The sequence below is a fragment of the Paroedura picta genome, chromosome 1, assembly GCF_049243985.1.
Source record: "Paroedura picta isolate Pp20150507F chromosome 1, Ppicta_v3.0, whole genome shotgun sequence".
NCBI lineage: Eukaryota > Metazoa > Chordata > Lepidosauria > Squamata > Gekkonidae > Paroedura > Paroedura picta.
Window position 1 is genome coordinate 129,128,303 of NC_135369.1, and position 25,809 is coordinate 129,154,111.

Here is a 25,809-nt window from a genome sequence, read left to right on the forward strand (position 1 = left end):
TTCAAATCTGCATAAAGCTACATGCAATATTTTTACAAAGTGCTATTTTATAAAATGAATACAAGAAATTAGAACAAAAACAGAAACAACAGAATAAGTTAAAACATATTTTATTACCCTGCTTCCAATAAGTTGTCCTGGCCTCCTGGCATCTTTCAGCTTGGAGGACATGGTGGAAGCGAGCTGCTTCCTGTTGCAGCCTCTGCATACCTTCTGGGGGGGGGCTGCGGGAGGCCCAAAAATGGCATCCTGCCACCCTTTGAGACACAGGGCAGCCAAGAAAAGCTCTGCCCTGGGAATGTTCACTCATGAGTAAGTCATGTGAAGCATGCAATTTGTGATCTGAGAAGGAAGGAATGCTTTGGGGGTAACCATCACAGGCAATTGCAGCAGGGAAAAGAATGCTGATTCAGGTGGAACTAAGAAAATGTAGACTTCCTTTTTCCATATGGATACCACCTTGGTCTTGCTGCAGTCTTTCCAAGGCCCTCACAACACATTTTAGACCAATGGTATGAAAGATGTGGAAACTTCAGACAGGGTACAGAAGCACCATGAAGCCATAGGGACATGTGGAGGGGGGAACACACTGTTTGAGTAGCACTTTCCCAGCTGCGGAAGAGATGGTTTTTATCCCCTGCTTTTCATTGCCCAAAGGAGTCTCAGGTGGCTTATAATCTCCTTCCCTTCTTCTCCCCACAACAGACACCCTGTAAAGTAGTTGAGGCTGAGAGAGCTCTGAGAGAAACTGCTCTGTAAGAGAACTAATAGAACTATGACTATCCCAAGGTCACCCAGCAGGTAAAGGAGCAGGGAATCAAATCCAGCTCGCTCCATTTGAAGCTACTGCTTAACCACTACACCAAGCATACAAAATGCCATTACCTTAAAGAGATGTAGCTAAAACACAAACAGGAGACGCTGTTGCAGGAGGATGGTGTCTTTTTTGAATTGCTCATTGACTGTTGTGGGATTCTTTTCCTTTAAATTTCGACCTTCTAGCCAATGTTTTTTCAGAGCAATCCAAGGAGGGAAACACTCAGGTATTTCCTACATGAAGAGGTGATTATGTGGTTAATAAGGTTTACAATTTGAGAAGGGCGGAATGCTTTTGTCTTCTATGTTCTCTCTATCTGTGTGTGTGTGTGTGTGTGTGTGTGTGTGTGTGTGTGTGTGCGTGTGTAGACAGCCCCCATCCCCATTCTGGGGGTTCTCCAGGTCCCACCTGGAGGCTGGCATTTCTTAACAGTGACAAGGGTTCTAGCCTTCAGCTGGGACCTGGAGATCCCATTTCTGAGAATTCTTGAAGCCTGAATAATATTTCAGAGTTTTCTCAGTCATAAAAAAATGGCAGTACTGAGAAACTCTCTGTAAGTTCTTTGCCAAGCAATGCTGTTGATTTACTTTGATGTTGAACTGAACTGAAGAATGTATAGTCTGAAAGGTTTTAAGTTCTTCAAGCAAATTTTGCTATCGATTAAATATTTTAATTGAAGGAAAAAACTGTGACAAGTTTATGAATTATTTGATTTTATTGTTATTAGCAATTACCGCCACACAGCATTTCTCCTTGTTTCCCATTTGGAGCCTGGCACCTCCACTGAATCTAAAGCCAGAGAGTCCCCCCTTCCAAGTAGCCCTTTTCTCCACACGGACTTGCTTCTGTTGCCTGGGAATGATCTGCAATTCCAGCAAATCCTCAGGTCCCATCTGGAGATTGGCATTCTGCAACCTCTCTGGGGCACAGTGCCAATGAGTTCCCCCCTCCAAAGCAAGCCCTTTTATCTCCTAGAACCTGGAAATGAGTTTTCATTGCTAAGTCCCTCCTCCAGAACTACATTTTCCCCTGGGGAGCTGATTTCTATATAGTCTCCAGATGATCTTCAATTCTGGGAGATTTCCAAGCTGCACCTGGAGGTTGGTGACCCCTGGGTTAAGACCGTTCCTTCAGGTTTGGAGGTGGGGCCTCAAGAGTCCAGGGGTGGGCAGGAGTTTTTGCCATGTAACAAGCCCCCAAGAAGTCCACAGTGCAGGTGTAAATCCTGTTTCCCTGGGAGCAACAAGCTTTGCCTCTAGTATGTATATACTTGTGAGTACGTAGATGAATCTGAGCACTGAAGATCAGTCAGTTAAGAGTCTGAGTAAAAATAAAAGCAGTACGAAAAAATAGCAATATTATAGTGGAGGTCTGCCATAGATTGCTCCAACGTGGAATACCAGACTGTAACATTTTCAAAGAGATGGGACATAGTGGTCATGGGATATTTTAATTATCTGTTGATCTCAAGCTCTGGTAAAAATGAAAGGTCTGATGAATATGATTTGTCTTATGACAACTTCATTTTCCAGAAGGTGGAGAATAAAAAAAGGGGGTCTGCTATCTTATACTTGATTCTCCTCAGCAGGGAAGAACTGGTTGATGAAGTGAAAATAGTGGGCATGTAATTTTGGAATTTAAGATGTTGGTGAAGGAAAAAGCCGTACATAGTCAGATATAGATGTTGGACTTTAGAAAAGCTAATTCTAACAGTCCTGTTTTGAATAAAAGCTTCTAGCTTGGTGTTGTGGTTAAAAGAAGCAGCTTCTAATCTGGCACGCTGGTTTGATTCCCCACTCCTTTACATACAGCCAGCTGGTGACCTTAGGCTAGTCACAGCCCTGTCAGAGCTGTTCTCACAGAGCAATTTCTCTCAGCCTCACCTACCTCTCAAGGTGTCTGTTGTGGGGAGAAGGGAAGGCAATTGTAAGCCACTTTCAGACACCTTAGGGCAGTGAAAAGCAAGGTATAAAAACTAACTTTTCTTCTTCAGATATGAATATTGATTTTATAACTTAGACAGTGATGCAGTTTTTGCGAACTGTTTGACCAGATCCGCCCTCAGCTTTACAAAGTATTGCATAAAGTGCAGATAGTGAACCAATGCTCCTTGAAGCTGTGGAAGCTTCAGAGGGAGTCAGTTCTCTATGAAGCTTTCCTTAATGGAGTTTAGATATAAGCAGACTTCTACATTCCAATACAGTATCAAATTGCTCATTTTTTCTTAACAATGACATTGCTGTATCTATCAAGCAAGATTTTTCCCCACTCCAAACAATCCGCATTTTGTCAAAGTGTCCTTAATACAGAAGTTAAGCTATTATTATTACTCCGTTACTTTGCATGGTTTTCATTAGTAAGAGCCAACCGCCTAGTGGAAATTTTACATATGACTGTTCAAGTATTATATTGTCTGCATCATTCCATGAGATCATCCAGTTTAGCCTAGAGACATGGTAAAGACAGAGAAAATAGGAATGGCCAGACCTCCTTGTGACCATTTTTGGGGGGATATCAGCTTAAACAAACTTAGTGTTTCATTCTGTCAGATATAGTCAGTGGATGTCTTCTGCCACTCACTTAGTTTTTTTGCAGACATACACAGAGATATTTAAAAATAGGGGAACCAGTTTTGGGGAAAATATCAGTTTAAAAACATTAATCTTATCAAAGGGCTGGATCCAAATCACTTCCAGTAGCACAAAGCAGACTATACCTCTGAGCCTTCTAGAATTTTACTTATTCAATGATTTATTTAGAAAATATATACACACACCCCTTTCTCCTGAGCATCTCAGTTTAGGAGCCACTGTATAATTTTTCTGCTTACAAAAGCTTCTTAAGTGCAACTGAATTGAATGAAATCAAAGCCTGGATTTCAAATTCAAGCCTTGCATCTCTCTTTGCCAGATAGATCGGCCATTTGAGAAAGTTTCAGATATTTGGTGATATTTTCCTCTACACAACACACTTTACAGAGTACGTTCATTGATGTAACAAACTATAACATAAAAATTATTAATTGATTTACACATAAGTAACAATAGTTTACCCAAAGTGGGAAGTTTCAGTGCGCTATGTATCCGTGTTGCAGGGAGTGGATGCTTAGGGGAGTTGAGCGCACATGGGTCTGGGCCAACAAACATTGCCATCTTCATATCTTGCTACCTATGGAGGTGTGTTACTTCTGCCCTTGATTGTATTTCTGGTGTTGTGAAAAACATATTTTACTTAACAAATGTATTTTGACAAGCACCTGCCCCCTCTTCTGACTTCTGCACTGACATGACTCAAAGGACTAACTGTCATTTTTTTTCTACTGGATGAAATCTTTTCTCATTTTTCTCTCAGTGGAAGCTCTTTCCTCCAATAACTGCCATTTATGCTGACAACAGTCCCTTTCTGCTGCATTATTCTCTTGTCAACAACAGCCGCATTTATCAACAAATGAAGCAGTTTTATGATGATTGCTCATAGAAGATAGTTTCACTAGGAAGGCTTCAGCTCCTATGATTTTCCCTGTGACAGAGTACTTCTTTATCATTTCTTAAATTTTAGAGAGAAACCAGAAATTACCTGCAGTTTCTACAGAATTTCACTTTTGATTAATTCGTCATCTTTTGGACTGATTATATGGCTGCCAACAAAGGAACAGAGATGTTATCAGTAATGCGCTTACACACATCCCATGACATGTGTATATTCAGCTGTGGGAAATTTGCTTAGTGAGAGGTGGTAAAGTAGCAAAATGAATAATTTGCCAATGTTTATGAGGTGATTACACCTTTAAGAACTCAAGGCAGATAACAGGTATATAGCAGTGGTCCCCAACCTGCGGTCCGCAACACGGCGCCGGGCAGCGGTTCCCTCTCCCCGCTCCCCCCACAGTAAAAAACTTCCCAGGCCGCAAGCTTGCGGCCCGGGAAGCTCCTTACTGCAGGAGGGGGGGAGAGGGAATCAGGGCTGCGCTGCGCATGCGCAGTGCACGGGCACGACCGCTCATGCGCAGTGCGCGGGCGGGGCAGTTGCCCTGCCGGTCCCCAGCCGAAAAAAGGTTGGGGACCACTGGTATATAGTAAAATAATAACAACCTTTATTGGAAGCTGCTGAATTTGGAGAAAGAGATTTCCCTGTCAGAGGGGACAAGCATGAGTGATATGTGTGAGACAAAGAAGTTTGCCTAGGAGCCCTGAATCAGCAATACAATGGAGTGGGGGAGAAGTAGAAGAGCAATACCTGATTCAGGTGGTACCTGTGATTCCCAACCTATAGTGGACAAGCTGAAGAGGGGGTGTCTGAGATAGAGTTAGTCCCAGCAGTGGCTTGTCAGGTTTTTATAAGGTCTGGGTTTGGCACAAGCCTAGACTATTAAGCAATACTACTGGCTGTGGAAAGAGTGTCCCAGCCTGTGAGGCAGGGGTCCTGCCAGACATAACAGGACACAACTGGGAGGGAGGGACAGTTTATCCGGAGGGTCCACAGAGCTGGACAAGTGTTATTAGTTTGCTTTCATGGTGTTTGGTTGGGCCCATGTAATCTATTTATCTTGTGCAGAGCTCCTGTTAAGGCATTCATTTGCATGTTTTGGACTTAGAGGTAGATATGTAGATACGTATTGTTCCATGTATTGTTCTTATGTTATTATGTAAACCGCCCTGAGCCCCCGGGGAGGGCGGTGTATAAATATAATTAATTAATAAATAAACAAACTGTTCCTGTTATGGTTCTCAGTTGGGCATTAGTATGATTGCCAGAACAGAAATCATTGGATGATGTCCTGGGCTCAGTTGTGTCATTTCCTCGGTCAGCTTCTTATGGATGACCTGCGCTTGCAAGACTTGGTCAACGACTTCTGTGAGAACAATCTTGTCCAAATTTCCTCTCAGGCCTGGGATATCTGAAAAGAAGGAAATGATCTCTGGGAATCACCATTCTTTGATTCAGATACACTTCAAATACAGCTGGCAATGCTTCTTCAAGGTAACATTGAAAAGGCAAGGTTATGATGAATCAGGACTTGCAGAGAATTGTGGTAGCAAATGAGGGAGCATTTATCTACCATCTGGGCATCTGTTTCTTGATACTGCATCTGTATGAAGAGAATGGAGGTCCATCTCCAGGAATGTGACATATTCCAGACTGATTTGCATGTCAACCTGAATGTCTTTAAGGCTGGGTATTTGAGAGCAGGGAGTTAAGCTGGACTATCTCCCTCCTGTGGCATTAATATCTCACATTGTGTTTGTGTGTGACAATGGTGACAAGTTGCAGCTGACATGGCAACACCATGAGGTTTTTCAAGGCAAAAGATGAACAGAGATGGTTTTCCATGGCTGCCTCTGCTTGGCATTCCCTGTTGGTCTCTTATCCAAATACTGAATAATGCTGACCCTGCTTAGCTTTCAAGATCTGACAAAATTGGGCAAGGCTGGACAATCCAGATCAGGGCATCTCAGGTTACTATGGCAAAATAACAAAATTGGGGGAACACGTGAGACATCTAATGATGACATTTGTCACCTGTTATGGCCAGAGGGTTTTGGGATAAGACTAACTTGGTACTAGACAACAGCATCTTAACCTTAGCTCCTAAGATTAAGCACTTTTCAGAACAGATTGTCTGCATGTGATGAAAGTATTTAAGGCATCTTTTGATTTCTGTTTTACCTTGGATGGGGAAAAAGTGGATATTAGTAAGACATTTACATTCTGCAGATCAGAATTTTGATCAAATCTATTGTAACCAATACTCTTGTCTTGTGAATTCATTCTGTGGAGTTCATGTGTTTAACTTTCTCATTTAAATGAATGGGAATTGATGCTGTTTTGTCAAGACCTTGATGAGTTTTTAAGCAGTCTTTTGACAATAAATTTGACAATATGAAATATAAAAAATCCATCTTAATGAAAGGCAAGATGAATGCTGGAAAAAAATCTTCTTCAGTCCGATTTGCCTTTTCCAGAAAACCAAGTACTAAACCATTGAGATGTTGTTATAAGATCAGATTTCCTGGCATCATTATTTTATGCTCTGTGAGAAACACAGATATTGCCACACACACACTATGTCCTGTTGCATTTTTATGTCCTACCAGCAAGGACAAGTATTAAATTAATATAATAAAATCAGAGACTGTGCTCATCTGGAACAATGAAACCTCCGGCAAGCATTTTGATCAACTTTCAGCGTATTTGCTTCATACATGAAAATGCATACAGACATTATAAAGTTATCTGGAATTTCACCATATATCATATTGCCAGTTGGACTATTTCCAATTTTTACTGGCTGTAGGTAAACCAGAAATAACCTATCTATCTTATCTAGATATTTCAAATTCCCCCTCAGAGATGCTGTTTCCGAAATGGATTAAATGACCGATCAGTTCTAATGGTTCTTCAGTGGGCATTGAATTGTCCAAGGCATATCTGCCAAAAGAAATTGCAACAAATTCAAAAGCCTGTTGTTACTTCCCTGTTAGGTCTTGAGGACAGACTAGTGTTCAGCTGGTTTTATCTAGTCCAGCTTTCTATTTATATTATATTATTATTTAAGATTTTTCTCTCGCAGTACTATTTCTTGCTATCTTCTAAAACAGTAGAATGGGAATAATGGAATCCTTTTGAAACTCATTAGTAGTAACATTTCATGTTGTCCCATATAAGCCAGAAATGTTTCAAATAAATTCAAGATTATATACATGCCAGTTTGAACTCAAGCCTGTAAATGCATGCGCTGAAATAAAATGCAAGCAGGTACCAACCCTGACATATTTTTATGTGCTATATCAGTACAGTGCTTGGACCCATTATCTCCAGGAATTTAACTTTGCTGAATATATCTTTAATAGCTGGACTTTCATAAGTCATTTTTTACCGCAATGCCTGACCTGCACTGTTGTTGAATCATATAAATGCTGGAAACAGTTAGCAACTGAATAGCTTGCAAGAAACCAGGGGGCACTCCTCAGGTACATTACGGAAAGTTGAGCCATTCCCTATCCTTTGAGTTGGAAGAGGAGTTCTGGAAGTACATCTATTTATTTATTTTTTGATTTGCATACCGCCACTTTCGACAAAGGCCTTCTCATGGCGGTTCACAGAATAAAACAATAAAATTACAATGTAAAACCTGCCTTAAAACCCCATATACACAAATGAGCAACATATGCAATGACATACTTAGGATCTATAACCTTTCTAAACACAACCTCGCTATTCCAGCCTATGGGCCCATGCTGATGACCCTAGGCTAAGATGACTTGGGGGTCTTAAAAGTAGGGCAGGATCCACAGTTCAAAACTCCAGTCACTGGCCATCTAATTCCATCTAAACATCCGGAAGAAGTTCCTGACAGTTAGAGCAGTTTCTCAGTGGAACAGGCTTCCTCGGGAGGTGGTGGGTTCTCCATCTTTGGAAATTTTTAAACAGATGCTAGATAGCCATCTGACCGAGAGGCTGATTCTGTGAAGGCAAAGGGGTGGCAGATTACAGTAGATGAGCAATTGGGATGCGAGTGTCCTGCATAGTACAGGGGGTTGGACTAGATGACCCATGAGGTCCCTTCCAACTCTATTATTCTATGATTCTATTCCCTGGCCTCAACCAAATGCCTGGTGGAAGATCTCTGTCTTGCAGGCCCTGTGGAACTCAGAGAGCTCCATTAGGGCCCTCAGCTCCTTGAGCTCATTCCACCAGGTTGGGGTCAGAGCCAAAAAGGCCCTGGCCCTGATCTAGGCAGATATCCTAGAGGCCTGGGACAGCCAGCAAATTAATACCCACAGAGCGAAGAGCCCTGCAAGGGGCATAATCAGATAGGTAGGACCCCGGCCACGTATAGCCTTAAAGGTCAAAACCAGAACTTTGAACTTGATCCAGAAGCAGACCAGTAACCAGTGCAGCTGCCACCCCACCGGCTAAATATGGGCCCTCCAAGGTGTTCCAATGAGGACCCTCACAGCTGCGTTTTGTACCAGCCACCACTGTCCCCACGTTCCTATCAACCCTACATCTTCCAAAGGCCAGGCCGGACAGGATATGGAGGGGTAAAGCTTCCACCCCCCCCCCAGAGTTTCCAAGGAGGGTCCTGCAGGAGGGTCCTGCCCCCCATATTTGTCAAAGACTGGGCCAGGCAGGGAAGGCTGCAAGGAGGCTGCCTCTTTCCTGCCCATCCCTCCACATCTCCCAAAGGCCAGGCTGGGTGGGCAAGGCCATGGAGGGCTGCATCTTTCCCACCCACCCCCACCTCTCCCAAAGTTCAGACTGCTCCAGGAAGACCATAGGGGATGGGCTGCCTCTTTCCCACACACCTCACATCTTCCAAAGGCTGGGCCAGGCAAGAAAAGCTGCAGGGGATGCCTCCTTCCCAGCTCCTCTCCCACATCTCCCAAAGGGCAGACTAGGTAGGGTAGGCCATGGGGAGCTGATCTGCCTCTTTCCTGCCCCCCACATCTCTCACAGCCTGGGCAGGGAAGGCCATGCTTCCTTCCCACCCATCCCCACATCTCCCAAAGGAAAAACTGGACAGATAAGGCTGTAGGGGGAGCTGCCTCCTTCCCATCTCCCCATATCTCCCAAGGACCAGGCTAGGTCAGGAAGTCAGCTGAATCCCCCCAGCCCCTCTGAGGAGAGGGTGGGTGGAGGAAAGCAAAGAGCACTCCAATGGCCAGCTGCAAGGCCACGGGCAGGTCTTATGAGCCCAGGTCCTGTTAGGGAGGACTTCTCAGAGGAAAGCCTTGCTAGGAGCTCCCAGTTTCACCCAAGCCTCAGATGGATGAGCACTTAGCCCAACCAGATGTTCAACAGGCAGAGAGCTCTGACCAACAGGAGGGAATGGAGCTGCAGAAAACCAGGGCTTAAATTCCAAAGTTGTTACAGGAGTTCCTCATAACACTGCCCAGCCTCCATCTGCTGCTCACCTGGTTCAATTAAACAATACCAGATATGTCCTCCCCCTTCAAGGATCGCTGCCTTGTTGTGGCAAGGGGGCTTGCGTAGTTCAGTGAAGCTATGAGCTATGCCGTGCAGGGCCACCCAAGACGGACAGGTCATAGCTGAGAGCTCTGACAAAAGGTGATCCACTGGAGAAGGCAATGGCAAACCACTCCAGTATCTTTGCCATGAAAACTCTATGGACAGTTCCAATAGGCATAACGATATGACGCTGGAAGATGAGCCCCTCAGGTCGGAAGGTGTCCAATATGCTACTGGGGATGAGCAGACGGCTAGTACGAGTAGCGCCAGAATGAATGAAGCGGCTGGGCCAAAGCCGAAAGGACGCTCAGTTGTGGAAGTAACTGGTGGCGAAAAGACAGTCCGATGCTGTAAAGATTTTTATTCCATAGGAACCTGGAACGTCAGATCCATGAATCAAGGCAAGCTGGACGTGGTTAAACAAGAAATGAGAAGACTGAACATCGACATTTTAGGAATCAGTGAACTAAAATGGACAGGAATGGGTGAATTTAATTCAGATGACCATCAGGTATACTACTGTGGACAAGAATCTCGCAGAAGAAATGGAGTAGCATTCATAATCAATAAGAGAGTAGGAAAAGCAGTCTTGGGATACAATCCCCAAAATGACAGAATGATCTCAGTTCGAATCCAAGGCAAACCATTCAACATCACAGTGATCCAGGTCTACGCCCCAACCACTGCTGCTGAAGAGGATGAAGTTGATCAGTTCTATGAAGCCCTACAACACCTTCTAGAAGCAACGCCCAAAAATGATGTGCTTATCATCATGGGGGATTGGAATGCTAAAGTAGGAAGCCAAAAGATAACCGGGATAACAGGCAAGTTTGGCCTTGGAGTACAAAATGAAGCAGGGCACAGGCTGGTAGAATTTTGTCAAGAGAATACAATGGTCATAGCAAACACTCTTTTCCAGCAACCCAAGAGACGACTCTACACATGGACATCACCAGACGGTCAACACAGAAATCAGATTGACTATGTGCTCTGCAGCCAAAGATGGAAAAGTTCTATCCAGTCAATAAAAACAAGACCAGGAGCTGATTGTGGTTCAGATCATGAGCTTCTTGTTGCAAAATTTAGGCTTAAATTGAAGAAAGTAGGGAAAAGCACTAGGCCACTCAGGTATGAACTAAATCATATCCCTGACGAATACACAGTGGAGGTGACAAATAGATTTAAGGAATTAGATCTGATAGACAGAGTGCCTGAAGAACTATGGACGGAGGTTCGCAACATTGTACAAGAGGTAGCAACTAAAACCATCCCAAAGAAAAAGAAATGCAAGAAATCAAAATGGCTGTCTGAGGAAGCTTTACTAAGGAGAGAAGGGAAGTGAAAGGCAAGGGAGAAAGAGAAAGATACACCCAATTGAATGCAGAATTCCAGAGAAAAGCTAGAAGAGATAAGAATGCCTTCTTAAATGAACAGTGCAAACAAATAGAAGAAAACAATAGAATGGGGAGGACCAGAGATCTTTTCAAGAAAATTGGAGATATGAAGAGAACGTTTCATGCAAAGATGGGTATGATAAGGGACCAAAATGGTAGGGACCTCACAGAAGCAGAAGAGATCAAACAAAGGTGGCAAAATTATACAGAAGAACTATACAAGAGCGAGCTTAACATCCCTGATGACCACAATGGGGTAGTTACTGACCTGGAGCCAGACATCCTGGAATGTGAAGTCAAATGGGCCTTAGGAAGTCTGAGCAACAATAAAGCTAGTGGTAGTGACAGCATTCCAGTTGAACTATTCAAAATCTTAAAGGACGATGCAGTAAAAGTGCTACACTCAATATGCCAGCAAATTTGGAAAACTCAACAATGGCCACAGGATTGGAAAAGGTCAGTTTACATTCCAATCCCAAAGAAGGGCAATGCCAAAGAATGTTCAAACTACCGCACCATCGCACTAATTTCTCATGCTAGCAAAGTTATGCTCAAAATCCTACAAGCTAGGCTCCAGCAATATGTGGACCGAGAACTTCCAGAAGTACAGGCAGGATTTCGAAGAGGCAGAGGAACTAGAGATCAAATTGCCAACATACGCTGGATCATGGAGAAAGCTAGGGAGTACCAGAAGAACGTCTACTTCTGCTTCATTGACTATGCTAAAGCCTTTGATTGTGTGGAGCACAACAAATTGTGGCAAGTTCTTAAAGAGATGGGAATACCAGAGCATCTTATTTGTCTCTTGAGAAATTTATATGCAGGTCAAGAAGCAACAGTGAGAACTGAACATGGAATCACTGACTGGTTCAAAATTGAGAAAGGAGTTCGGCAAGGCTGTATACTGTCGCCTTGCCTATTTAACTTGTATGCAGAGCACATCATGAGAAATGCGGGATTAGAGGAGTCACAAATTGGGATCAAGATTGCAGGGAGAAATATCAACAACCTCAGATATGCAGATGATACCACTCTAATGGCAGAAAGTGAAGAGGAACTAAAGAGCCTGTTGATGCGGGTGAAGGAGGAGAGTGCAAAAGTTGGCTTGAAACTCAACATCAAGAAAACAAAGATCATGGCATCCGGCCCTCTCAATTCCTGGCAAATAGAAGGGGAAGAAATGGAGATAGTGACAGATTTTATTTTCCTGGGCTCCAAGATCACTGCAGATGGGGACTGCAGCAAAGAAATTAAAAGACGCTTGCTCCTGGGGAGGAAAGCTATGGCAAATCTAGACAGCATCCTAAAAAGCAGAGACATCACCCTGCCAACAAAAGTGCGTTTAGTCAAGGCTATGGTCTTCCCAGTTGCAATGTATGGCTGCGAGAGTTGGACCATAAGGAAGGCCGAGCGTCAAAGAATTGAGGCTTTTGAACTCTGGTGCTGGAGAAGACTCTTGCGAGTCCCTTGGACTGCAAGGCGAACAAACCAGTCAGTCCTAGAGGAGATCAGCCCTGACTGCTCCTTAGAAGGCCAGATCCTGAAGATGAAACTCAAATATTTTGGCCACCTCATGAGAAGGAAGGACTCCCTGGAGAAGAGCCTAATGCTGGGAGAGATCGAGGGCAAAAGAAGAAGGGACGACAGAGAATGAGGTGGATGGATGGAGTCACTGAAGCAGTAGGTGCAAACTTAAATGGACTCCGGGGAATGGTAGAGGACAGGAAGGCCTGGAGGATCATTGTCCATGGGGTCGCGATGGGTCGGACACGACTTCGCACATAACAACAACAACAATAACAGATATGTCCTGGAAAAGAGCTCCAGTCTAAAAGGCAGTTGCTGATGTCAGAAGACTGTGAGTCATTGCAGAGTGAGGACCAATAGGCTACTGACAGCCTGTATTAACTTGAGGTTGGGAGACTTTGGTTGTGGACACAACCTGTGACCTGCTCCTTCTGCTGATGCCCTTGGATTGACTGAAATAACCCTTGACTCACTGGCCTAAGTTAAGACATTCGTTACATGTTGGCTGTCCCTTGGCATTCTGTTTTTGAAATACTGATTATTTCTGCTTCCCTTGCAGCTCACCTGTGCTTCCCTCCAGCAGAGAGTTGAAACCTGAGACCAACACAGGAGGCTAAAGAAGCAGCTGGCTTCCCTCCCTTGCCTGGGAGAGGCGGAGGGTGGGAAGAGGCTGAGAATGGAGCAACTTACCAGCAGCAGGGCTTTTCAGAGAGGCCAGAACCTCTTCTACCCAGCAAGCAGTAGAAAGAGGAAGAACAGGACAGATAAGCCCCACACTTAGCCCTCATTGGAAGAGTGCTATCTCCCTATTGGCAGCACACCTCCAGGAAGAGCCAATCAGATAGGGAGTGCATTGTCTGGATGCAATTTGAACTGATTGGCCCTAATTGACAGTGTAACTTGCACTGATTGGCCATCATTGGCAGAGTGCAATTTGAACTGATTTACCCTCATTGGCAGAGCCTATTGTCAGCATACTCCCAGAGAGGGCCTTTCAGGTAGGGAGTGAGTTGGCTGCACGCAATTTCAACTTTATAATGTTTAGTGATAATTTTGTTTTATACTTTAAGACTAGAATGTCTGCAATGTCCAATATAGGTTTTAATTCAAAATAATGCCAGAGTGATTATCCATCGGAAATACTCTGCAATCATTTCCAAATTCATCCTAGTTACTCCTGAGCACTTACTATAGAGCTCAAATGGGACAGTCCCTGATCAGTGTACTTTACTGCTTAAGGCTGCAATCCTAAACATATATACTAGGAAGTAAGTCCTACTGAATTCAATGGTATTTATTTTTGAATATATACACTTTGGATTTCACCTTGATTCTTCTGGTTAAAAAAATAAAAGTCAGTGAAATTAATTAGTGCCCCTAAACTGGAACTAATTGTTTATTTAAAATTATGCAAGAGCACATGAGAGCATAGTAAGCCATTTTTGACAGGCATTGATGTACATTTACACTTCAAACCAGTAAAAGATAAATTTGGCAGAGCTATCTGATCTTTGCATAAAAATGGACTTCAAAGCTCCCATGTGTTCCTGTTCATTTTATGGCTTCAGATTTCTAGCTGAAGGTGATTACCTCTGATTACCTACTCCTATTGTAACAGTATTTCATCTACTGCTTTTTCAAAACCTATTCATTGTCTTTTGTTGACCACAACAACTGTACCAAAGGCTTTGCAGTATGTGCCTAAGTGGCAGGTATAATTGAAAAGCACACTAAATCTACTGGATTTTTGTGATGCTGTGAAATATGAATAGGCAAATAAAACGTCTTCAATGGCTGGATATTTATTGTTACTTTGAAGCTTCCCTCAGCTACCACCACCACTGGAACAGACCAGAAGCTAACACCTACTCTTTTAAATAATTATTGGATTAGTTTTTCTCATTCATTCTATTGTGAGGACCATCCCACTTGATGTTATAATTAGTTGTCTGGAGGGGGGAAGCCTTTTTCACAGCAATCATGGCTCAGGCTCTGTATTATCAGCTCTGTGGAAACTATATTTAGTCAAGAGAACACAACCGATCTTGTCACTGTAATTTACAACAGGCACAAAATTGTACAGGTCAAAATTGTGTTCCATTTTGCTATTAACTCATAAGAAACCATGACAGAAATTTACAGTGTTGCTCATGCTATTCAATGATTTTTGGAGGATGGTGATCTAGCTGGTATTACTTGTACAGAATTTCTTGCTATCATTCAACCTGTGAGGCAGCCTTACACTAAATTGCCTTGCTGCTCAACCTAGCAATGTCTCTTCCAAGCAGCTCTGCCCAGTCTTTACCAGATGTATTTTAAAATAAAGATTAAATATGTTCTACCACTGAGCTATGGCCTTCTTCTCCACTTCTTCTGTTCCCTGTGAAAGGAGTTTACTCAACAGTGTATGTTCCAAGAGCAGTCATATGCAAACTTCTCTCCTTTTAACTCAGAATAGGCTCAGCTAATACAAATTATTTTCCAGAAGAATAATCATAATAATCAAGAAGGATTTTGGAACCCATTCTATGGCAGCATCCCAGGTACTATAAGATGTAGTTTTCTAGGATATTTAAGTAGGGATGCCAGATATCTAGGCAATTACATATGCCAAGGTTGCATCCACAGCTGTGTCTCAGATACAAGGATCCCTGGGATATGTAGTTTTCAAGGCAACTAACACCACAGCTGAATATTTAGGCACCTTGGAAAACTAGGGCTCCCGAGTATTGTACATGCATTTTAAAATGCAGTTATCTCCTCCTGTCACTGTATTGATATTAGATTAGATATGGGGATAGTGCCTCTTTCTTGCCTCTGTTGAATAATGCCTTACAAATAACATTTTTATTTTAAAAGGAGTCACCCCATCTCTGATAACTACATCCTCTTTAGGCTTGAAATTTTTCATTTCATTTCACAATTATACTTGCTTGTTTAAATGTGCACTTTTTGTGCATCCCTACCATTTTTCCTTGCCTTATCTTGCCTGCCTAACCACACCTTCATTTCCCATTTCTCTTCCAGTGCTGAAGTGAAACTGTACCAGTCATTTTGTTACCAGAGTTGCCTAAGGAGACTTTTAATGAGGAGTCCTGTGAGATCTTAGCATTTTAAAAACCTTCCCCACCCATTGTAAAATGTAATATTTTTGTGAATTCTTGGAGTTAAGATCTCCCTCCCATATACATAGCCCTAATATGTGGATTTAATTATCCATATCTAAGTCCATATCCAGAATTAGATGTACTAATGGCTATAGCTTCCATCAATTTGTCTAATCCCTTTTAAAGGCCAGCAGCTCTCGCTGTATCTTGTTCCAAAATTCAGTATCCATTATCTGAGGAAGTGCTTTCTTTTCTGTACTATATCTACTGCCCATACATTTGAACAAGAAAATCATGTAGTTTTTGTAATGGAGAAAATGCAAAACCATATCATTCTAAAAGAAAAACTTATCCTCCCAAAATTATTATTATTATTATTATTATTATTATTATTATTATTATTATTGAATTTATTTCCCGCCACTCCCTTGCGGCTCGTGGCGGGTTACAACAGTATAAAACCCCATAAAATACATTAAAACCAATTAACATGTCAATAGTTAATGACTACCTGGCAAGAGCGGCTAATCAACTACCCATTCCCCCCCCTAGCAAGTGGAGAGGGGATACTGATGGTACTCATGTCTAATCCCAATCCTCAGGTCCCGGGGGGGTGTAGATGTTAAACCTGGTCTCAACCGTAAACCAGGCGGAAGAGCTCCGTCTTGCAGGCCCTGCGGAACGATGGAAGGTCCCGCAGGGCCCGCAGCTCTCCCGGGAGCTCATTCCACCAGGCAGGGGCCAGGACCGAGAAGGCCCTGGCCCTGGTCGAGGCCAGGCGTGCTTCCCTAGGGCCGGGGACGACCAATAAATTTTCTCCCGCAGAACGTAAAGCTCTACGGGGGGCATAGGGCGATAAGCGGTCCCTCAGGTATGTGGGTCCCAACTCGCGTAAAGCCTTGAAGGTTAAAACCAAAACCTTGAACCGGATCTGGGCAGCAATTGGCAACCAGTGCAGCTGCCTCAGCACTGGCTGGATATGGGCCCTCCAAGGTGTGCCAGTGAGGACCCTGGCAGCTGCGTTCTGCACTAGCTGAAGTTTCCGGATCAAGGACAAGGGAAGGCCCGCGTAGAGCGAGTTACAGAAATCTATTCTGGAGGTGACCGTTGCATGGATCACCGTGGCCAGGTGTTCGGGGGACAGGTAGGGTGCTAGTAGTCGGGCCTGGCGAAGTTGGAAGAATGCCTGGCCTGCTACTCTTTTGATCTGCGCCTCCGAGGTTAGGGAGGCATCAATGATCACGCCCAAATTCCTGGCCTGGGACGCGATGGTAAGATGCGCCCCTCCCAGGGTGGGCAAGCGCGCTTCCTGATCCTGCCCCCTGCGTCCCAGCCACAGGACCTCCGTCTTGGAGGGGTTGAGTTTCAGACGACTCTGCTCGAACCATTCTGTCACCGCTTCCAAACATCTGGCAAATGGTTCCGGGGGAGAGTCCGGGTGGCCATCCATGAGGAGATAGAGCTGGGTGTCATCAGCGTACTGGTGGCAACCCAGTCCAAAACTCCGCACCAGCTGGGCCAGAGGGCGCATAAAGACATTAAATAATGTGGGGGAGAGGACTGCGCCCTGTGGGACTCCACATGGAAGTCTGCAGGAGCGCGAGAGCTCATCCCCCACTACTACCCTCTGGGTCCGGTCCTGGAGAAAGGAGCGTATCCAGCGTAAAGCTGTGCCCCGTATCCCCGTTTCGGCGAGGCGGTGGACCAACAGTTTGTGGTCCACGGTGTCAAAAGCGGCCGACAGGTCCAGAAGAACCAGCACTGCCGACCCGCCTCTATCCAGCTGGCCAATGATGGCCAAAATGGCCAATGATGAGCCTGGAGGGGGTAGGAAGGGGAGTGGCCCCAGGTAGGTATTTACACAGCTATTCTTCCCAACCATATTCTGCATGATTGCGCCACATCTGGGGTTTCTTGAAGCCTCAAGAATGTTTCATGGGTTTCTCAATGGTACAAAAGTTGAGAAAGGCTGTATTAGATGAACACAAACGTGTTATCAGGCACTGGTGTGTTATACTTAAAAGTTTATTAACATGATCTAGCATGACTTCTTTCTATGAATTTGGTTTTAATTAGTCTACGTTCAGTTATTCTTCAGACTATTCTCCATTCTCCTAAACAAGACAAATTGAACTTCATTGTGAAAGAAATCTTATTCTACTTTTCTTTCTCAAGAATATCTGCAGATAAGTCTAATAAAAAATACAGTTGTTTACCTGGAGTGTCTTTTCAGTCAACAACATGTTATTCAGCTGGCACTGGTATTTACATCACATCCAATTACAGCCACAGCATTTGCCCACGTTTCTTTTCCCTGTATTGTTGGTTAGTCGCACATTGCTAAAGTTAATTAGGTCAGTTCAAATGGATTATAATTTATAATGGCACTTTTGCAGGTTCAGTTTTTCACACGCAAAAAATGAAAGTAAATTAATGACCAGCAATTTTGACTAATATGGCCAACTGAGTTTGTCAGGATGACATTTGATGCATGGAAAACCGAGGCTTCAAAATCATTAATATTTTTATGAGAAGTAACATTTGTTTTAGGAGGGACCTTTACGATCTGCCTATGTTTGGTTTTAGTGGATAGGTTCCATTAAGTTCAAGATTTATTTCCAAGAAAATTGTCTTTATCTAGCAGTATAGAAACAAACTTCTCTTAGCAGAACATCCTATAAAACTGGGTTCAGAATACCATTCCTAAGTTTTCTATGACACATTTATATATGGCTTTTTGCCAGCCTCAAGGTGGAGCCTGGAGATCTCCCAAAATTATAATTTATCTCCAAATTACAGAGATCAGTTGCCTGGAGAAAATGTCTGCTTTGGAGGGTGAACTCTGGCAATGTATCCCACTTAGGTCACTCCCCAAATTCCACCATCACCAGGCTTCATTCGCTATATCAAAAATAATTCCCAACCTTGAACTGTTAACTCTACGTAAGAATAAAATGTAGCAAAAAATGATCAAAGTAAAACAAACTTTGGAAAACCCAGATTAAAGCTTCATGACCTGTGGACAGTCTTATATCCTTTAGGAATGTGAAAATCTGTTGAAGAGGAAGAAGAGTTGGTTCTTATATGCCGCTTTTCCCTCCCTGAAGGAGGCTCAACGGCTTACAGTCACCTTCCCATTCCTCTCCCCACAACAGACACCCTGTGAGGTGAGTGAGGCTGAGAGAGCGCTGATATCACTACTCAGTCAGAACAGTTTTATCAGTGCCGTGGCGAGCCCAAGGTCACCCAGCTGGTTGCATGTGGGGGAGCGCAGCATCGAACCTGGCATGCCAGATTAGAAGTCCGCACTCCTAACCACTACACCAAACTGGCTCTCAATTTTAACTTCAGAAGCAAAAGCCAGTGGAAGAGTCCTATGAAAGGGACCTTAGTAATATCTTAAATCTGATTAAGTTATAAATCAGAGCCAAGGAAAAAGTTCCATACAACATATACCAGTAAGCTCTTGTGGCTCGGTGACACTCCTGAAATGTTATTTAAAACATTGAGGTTACAGAGCTGTTATTTTTTAAAGGCAATCCTCTCTTATAACTCCTTGTATGACAACTCCTCTAGAAGGTCTTCTGAAGTTTCTTTTTTTAAGAACACCAATATTTTCAGAACAGGAACTGAGAACACATTCCCCCCCCAAAAAAAAATACTTAAAGGGATATGAGGTTGCCTTTCTAATGAAGCTAAGTAAGCCTGATCCTGTTGAGCTGCCCGACAGCAAACTACTGTCCCACCTGGCAACCAGTAGGAAACAGGGGACTAATCAGGAGGGGGAGGCAGGCCCAGGCAACACTGGCTGTGTCACTTCCGGATGTGCACTGGAGGTGATGTCATCAGACAGCAAATCTGTGGTGATTATCTGGTATTTGGACAAAAGCACTATGCTGAAAATGGCTTCTATCATAGAATTTTGCCCAAATACCAGAGCACCACCCAGATGCCACCAGCACTTCCTGTGCATGATGGAAGGGATGTAGCCACATTACTGGCAATATCACTTGTGCCTTCCTCTTTCTCCTGGTAATTCCCCCCCCCTCCCGCTGTCCAGCTGATTGGCAGAAGATGCGGCCTGGTGTCAGGGGACCCCTGCCTCCTCTTGAGTAACTGGCAACCCAAAAAATAGAGTTGCCATGCACTCCTTGGAGGTGGGAGATCTGCCACCCTGATGGGCCTTGTCTGCCCATCAGGAGAAAAAAATGTAAATCATCAGCCATGTTATAATCTCACTTTTAGCAAAACTTGGAAGGAACACCTCGCCAGGAAAAACCCAAAAAGCTTATGGTACAACCATAGAGGTTTTGGTGATTTATAGAGAAGACATTTCTAGGAATTGTCAGAAACTCTCCTTCCCGCCCAGTCTCTTGCTGATTGCCAGGCCAGACTTGGCAAGCTGACTATAAAGCCACAAATAAGCTGTTTTGAGAAAAGTGGAAGGATCCGTGTCATAAATGGAAAATAAATCCACAGGAAATGTTGGAATGCCTTGTCTTGGTTCCTCATCTGCAGAGAAGATCACTAATTTTCTTGGACATACTTGTTTATTTTTGTTGCTTTGTTTTGTTTTTGGTATTGTAAGCCTTGTTTAGTCCCTCCCAACCTTACCTGGGTGTAAACTGCACGGAGCTTTTATTCCCACCCCAGGTCAATTCAGTCCCTGCCCTCTATACAGAATGCAATTTCCGTTTGGATTTGGGGCGATTTTAATTTTCCTTCTGCAGCAAGAAGGATTTATCCGGAGTGACCCTACCTTTATTGTGCGATATCTCAGACTGCTTTTAAGCCTGAATATCCATTTGGGAAAGAAAGCTCCGTGGTAGAGAACCTCTGATATGCCACACCTGTGACATGCTTGCCTTAAAGGAGAAGCCCCTAATTTCTCGCAACTTTTTTCAGTCCTGGATTTTTCCTCCCTCCTCTGCCTTTTTCGATCCTCTCCCCCTCCCCTCCAAGAAAAGAAAGAGGCTCCCTGCCTGGCTCCTCTCCCCCCCCCCTTCAAGAAAAGAAAGAAAGAGGCTTCAAGAAAAGAAAGAAAGAGCCCCCCCCCACCTTCTGAGCCTCCCTAACCACGTGCAGAAGACTTTCCTGTTTCAATGGGGAAGGGGGGGGAGAGAGGAAGACCTGAGTTCAAAGCGATCTGAATTCAACAGGATTGACAATGGAATAAAGAAAGTAAGTGCAGACTCTGCCCTAATTTGGAAGTTACAGTCAAAACATCCTGCCCTGCTATTGCAAACAGTTCCTACAGCCACTCTAGGTTTCTATATTTTAGTTATTATGTGTTCAGCTTTGTGTTTTGCTTTCATTGGCTTCATTGTGAAACAGTTCCAGCGATACCTTTTTGCTTGTTTGTTTATGTGACACACCTTTTTCACTCACACATCACCCTCCACAACTCTTTCCCCACAGGTTCAGGGTTACAGGCAGGTCAGGCAGTCACATGTCTACCTTTCTTGCCTCTTTTAATATATATAGAGAGAGGCGTGACCATTTCATATTTCCGGTCCTCTCTCTTTCTCGCTCTCTCTCAGAGACATTGCCAGACAGACACTGTACAGAGATTTGGGGGTAGAGGACTCAAACACCGTTCCATTCATGCACTGCCACCATTTTTCATACCAAAACAAATAAAGAGAGGCCAAGATCTTCCCTTGTCCCACAGGAACAGAAAATGCCCCATTCAGCTCCACGGTGCTACGGACCTGAACAAGGATTTTTTTCACTCCCTTCAGGGAGATGGGGAAATATCTCCCCCCCCCCCCCACACTGCCATGCTGTGGCACAGTGGAACCGTTCTTCCCCAGCTTTGTGTGTGTGCACAAAAAGCCAGGGCAGGCCATGTCCAGTGGGAAAAATCTTCCCCCATTGGCACAAAGGAAGTGGTGGGGAATGCTGCCCCGCTGCCAGAAACTGGTGGTCATGCATAACCGGCCTTAGCCAGACACATTCTTAGCTCCCCTAGCTGCTGTTTTCAACCCCCTGTCTCACTAACATTCCATAAGCTTCCATTGGAAATGGATCAGTTCAGGCTATAGGCCTGAGCAGGTATCAGAGATAAAACAGCTTGATTCACTGTGCGCCCAGGGAAAGTAACTTTCTTTCTTAAATCAGCTTTCCAGAATTCTGTATCCAAGGGAACTGTATCAGAATGTATCTTGGTGTCAGTTCAACATACTTTTGCACCACTTAGTAACTCAGGAATTGGTGATTTCAGCAGGTCTCTCTTAAAAACATCCTGAATGTGGAAGCTGTGATAAATAGTGAGGTACAGATTCACTCATAGGCCTATTATGCACGGCCGCTGAAACAGCGACATGGAGAATGCGGAGGAGGAAGAAGCGAAGCAAACTGCTTATGCACGGGATGAAACACAATGGCGGCAAAACCCAGAGTATCCGATTATGCACACGGCTACTCCGGAGTTGCTTCTGGTTGTGCCCTGGTCCCGGGAAGCTCCACTTTCTTCCGCATCTCGCTAATGCGGCTTTTTCGGCGGCATACGTTGACTCTGCACCCGGTTGCCACCTGCAGCGTGCATAATTGGTGATTTTAGCCACCACCATTCCACCCCGAATGCGGACCTTCCACTCCGTGCATAATGGGCCATATGGAGGAAGAAGCAGGCAGTATAGCCTAGGCCACCTTATCTACATTAGCACTAGTACCCACAGTGGAGGACTGAAATTTATTACTGTAGTAGTACTAGTCACAGATTTTTTTAAGTGGATAAGACTGTAGCTCTTGACCAAGATTCAAATGGGTAGCTGTGTTGGTCTGAAGTAGCACAATAAAATCAGAGTCCAGTAGCACCTTTGATGGTCTTAAAGGTGCTACTGGACTCTGATGCTTTTGACCAAGTTAAAGTGTTATGTCGCCTCCTTCACTACTTCTGATGATTAAACAAACCTCTGAGGAAACAAGAATTGACATCAAACTAATTGTCAAGACAGTTTGCATTGCACCTTCCCGTTCCCTCACAATGAGGGCCACATCTCACAGTTGCATGAAAAGAAAGGGAAGACAAGAAGAGTGACACAAGCTGGTTTCCAGGGGCTGTACACAATGGTTCTTTCCTACTGGGGGAGAACACTTCTGCTGGCATAGGGAACCAGTTTTTGCACACCTGCTGCAGATATTTATGGAAGTTCTCTGAAATGGGAGAATCATCTGAGGGGAACAGTGGGCTGCAGTGGGAAATGGGAGGTATGAAAATTCTATCTTGTGAGCAGAGATCTATTCACAGTTGAATATTACCTTAAATATCCCAAGAACTTTCTAGCATTACTCTTCTCCCACTGGATAACCTAGTCAATATGTAAATTATACCAACGAACTCCATTTTCCTTATGCTTATTCCAGAGTGAATTCTCTAATTTATCCAGATTAACAGCTCTTTAAAAATGTGGCAGGGAGAACCATGTAACCATGTCTCCATTAGCAAGAAAGTCAGTTTATAAATGAAATAAAGAAAACTGCTTGCCTCACATACGTCTAGCCCAGCAAGTATCCCCCACTGACTAGAAAGGAACTTGTTGGCAAGTGTGGTAAAGGTGGTGTGTATGTACAAGACTCCCACTTTCACTCTAGTCAACAGGATGGATCTTTGATCTTTGGAGAATTTCTGTCGTGAAAGGGTTGCTGTGTTCTTATTTTAAATACACAAAATTTATGCATAGAAATGAGAAACATCAACAAGGACCCCACTCTAGGCCCACCTCAGACAAACACTGTATGTCTACAAAAGTGTGTATCACAATAAAATGTTTAGTCTTGCAAGGGATTTCTGTTGATTTTGCTATAACACAATGACACCCTGACTGTCATAATAGATGCCTCATGTGATTTTTATGTATTTAATGATGAATAACAAAGAAAATATTAATCGTAGAACTGATCCTGCGGCAGCTGATACTCATGGTGCTTTAGAAAGCACAGCAAAATATATTCAGTGGCCAAGAAAATAGATAAAATAATAAAATAATGAAGAAATATATTTAAATATATATTTTTAAAAGATAAAAGAATTAAAAAGATATACCAATGAGATGCCCAAGAGGACCAACAGAGTATGGGGTATTATGGGCTTTTATGTTTGCACACACATGTACACACATACGCATTGGAGCCAGACGGGCAATTCTTCACATTCTGCCCTTGCATTTTCATGTTTTGAATGATAATCCACATGCTGATAAATTCTATAGTTTGAGAACATGTTATTTATCCCTACCTTATTCCATGTGTATTTCATTCCTTTCCCTTCTGTCTTCAAACCCAGAAATTAACACATTTCATTATGTTCATCCTATAAGAAGCAATTGATAATGCAAAACATAAGGTCATCTTTATTGTGATTTCACTGACCTAAGCAGAAAAAATACAGATTCAAATCCTCACCGCCAAAATTTTGTTGCTTCTGGTAGGTACTATGATCTTTTCCAGCTTCCATTGTCTCTGGTGAAATTCATTTTTAAGGTTTACTCATCTGTAATTACTCATTTGTTATTCAAAATATTTTCCAGCACTGGTAACAGACAATCAAAAACAGCACACTGACAACAACCAGAAATGACTTTATGATGATGTAGTACATTTTGTAGTCATCTTTCTCTACCTACAATGACACCCACGTATTACCACATCTTTAAAACTATTCTCTCTGCCAGTTATTCTGTCAAAGAAAAACTAAAATTATATCAAACCGTGTTCAACCGGAGGAAATATTTATTCATTGTTCTGTAATTTATAGCCCCAGTTTATACAAATGTACCCAACATATCACACTGCTTATAGCTGCAATATGTATTAATGCCTACTTTAATATGCAATAATACCTTTTAAAATTAATTTTAATCACTTTGAAAAATGAAATACTGGTCTTTTTATATAGATGTTTCAAAATAGTCATTGCTAGTATAAATCAAAGATCTCCCAATCCCTTTTGTTCATAAAGCCACCAATTTGCCAGTATAAATCGACTATCTTGAGTTCAAAAGAAGTCTAGATATAGAACTAAAATGCTTACTTGAAACATATCTTGACTAAAAGGACCCTCATTCATTCCTTTAACGTGAATTTCCCCCTTTACCTGTATTCGAAGATTCCACAATAAAATTATATATATTCAGCTGGTATTCTTCATTGTTTGAAATTATCCCATTGTAATGATGTGGTCAAATGCCTTTCTATTTTTATAAAACATAATACAAGACATTTTAATACAGTTCCTAATTATATACTGCAAGACAAGACAGTAAAAAAATAAATATGCAATTGACATACTTTATTTCTGCAGAAAGAAAAAATGGTAGATTCTTGTGAAACCTGATCTTTTGCTATGTTCATATTCAAGATATGCAATATCATATTATGCACAACAGATACTAAATGTAAATAATAAGTATAATTATAGCTGAGTACACATATATCACATACACACACTTCTATTTTACTGGTTAATATTAATATGCCAGTCCCTTCTCTTAAAACTATTGTGATAGTTTTGAAGATGGAACAGCATTAATTGGCCTTTTAATTCTCAACAAATGTTTTCATGATCATAATGCCATCACTACTAGAAGCAAAATGAATACCATTTCCAAGGCATATCTGGGAAATGCCACAGTGGCTCTGTCAAATATCATGGTTTATAACTTACCTCTGCATATCACGTTCTTCAACATGCACTCCACTGAGAGTGCTTTATAGAAGGTTGCTGCTGTAGGTTTGTAAGTAATGTGCTAGCTTTCCTCATGTGGTTTGTATATGGAAATATAGCTAACATTAAAGAAGGTCACTCTAACAACGTAGGTCAACTATGGTTGATGGCTGTGCATGAAGTTCCCAGAAAGCGTAAGTTATTAAATAAGCATTATGTTGAATCCTGACTCCTAAATAAAACTGAAAGCTTGTCAAAAAGTTGAAATGGTACTTCAAGAAATTGACCAAATTTTTATATTACATAGATAATGAACTATGTAAG

General features: G+C 42.8%; 1 long non-coding RNA gene across 3 annotated transcripts; it reads right to left on the reverse strand.

Moving 5' to 3' along the window:
* On the reverse strand, positions 1-25,809 carry LOC143820535 (uncharacterized). 3 transcript variants are annotated; one of them, XR_013225402.1, is made up of 5 exons: positions 25,486-25,809; positions 24,916-25,012; positions 24,225-24,351; positions 24,058-24,132; positions 1-5,714 (listed from the first exon to the last, which is right to left on the reverse strand). It is a non-coding gene; the product is annotated as an uncharacterized LOC143820535 (long non-coding RNA). The 3 variants fall into 3 exon arrangements; XR_013225399.1 differs by having other exon boundaries at positions 24,225-25,012; XR_013225398.1 differs by having other exon boundaries at positions 24,225-25,809.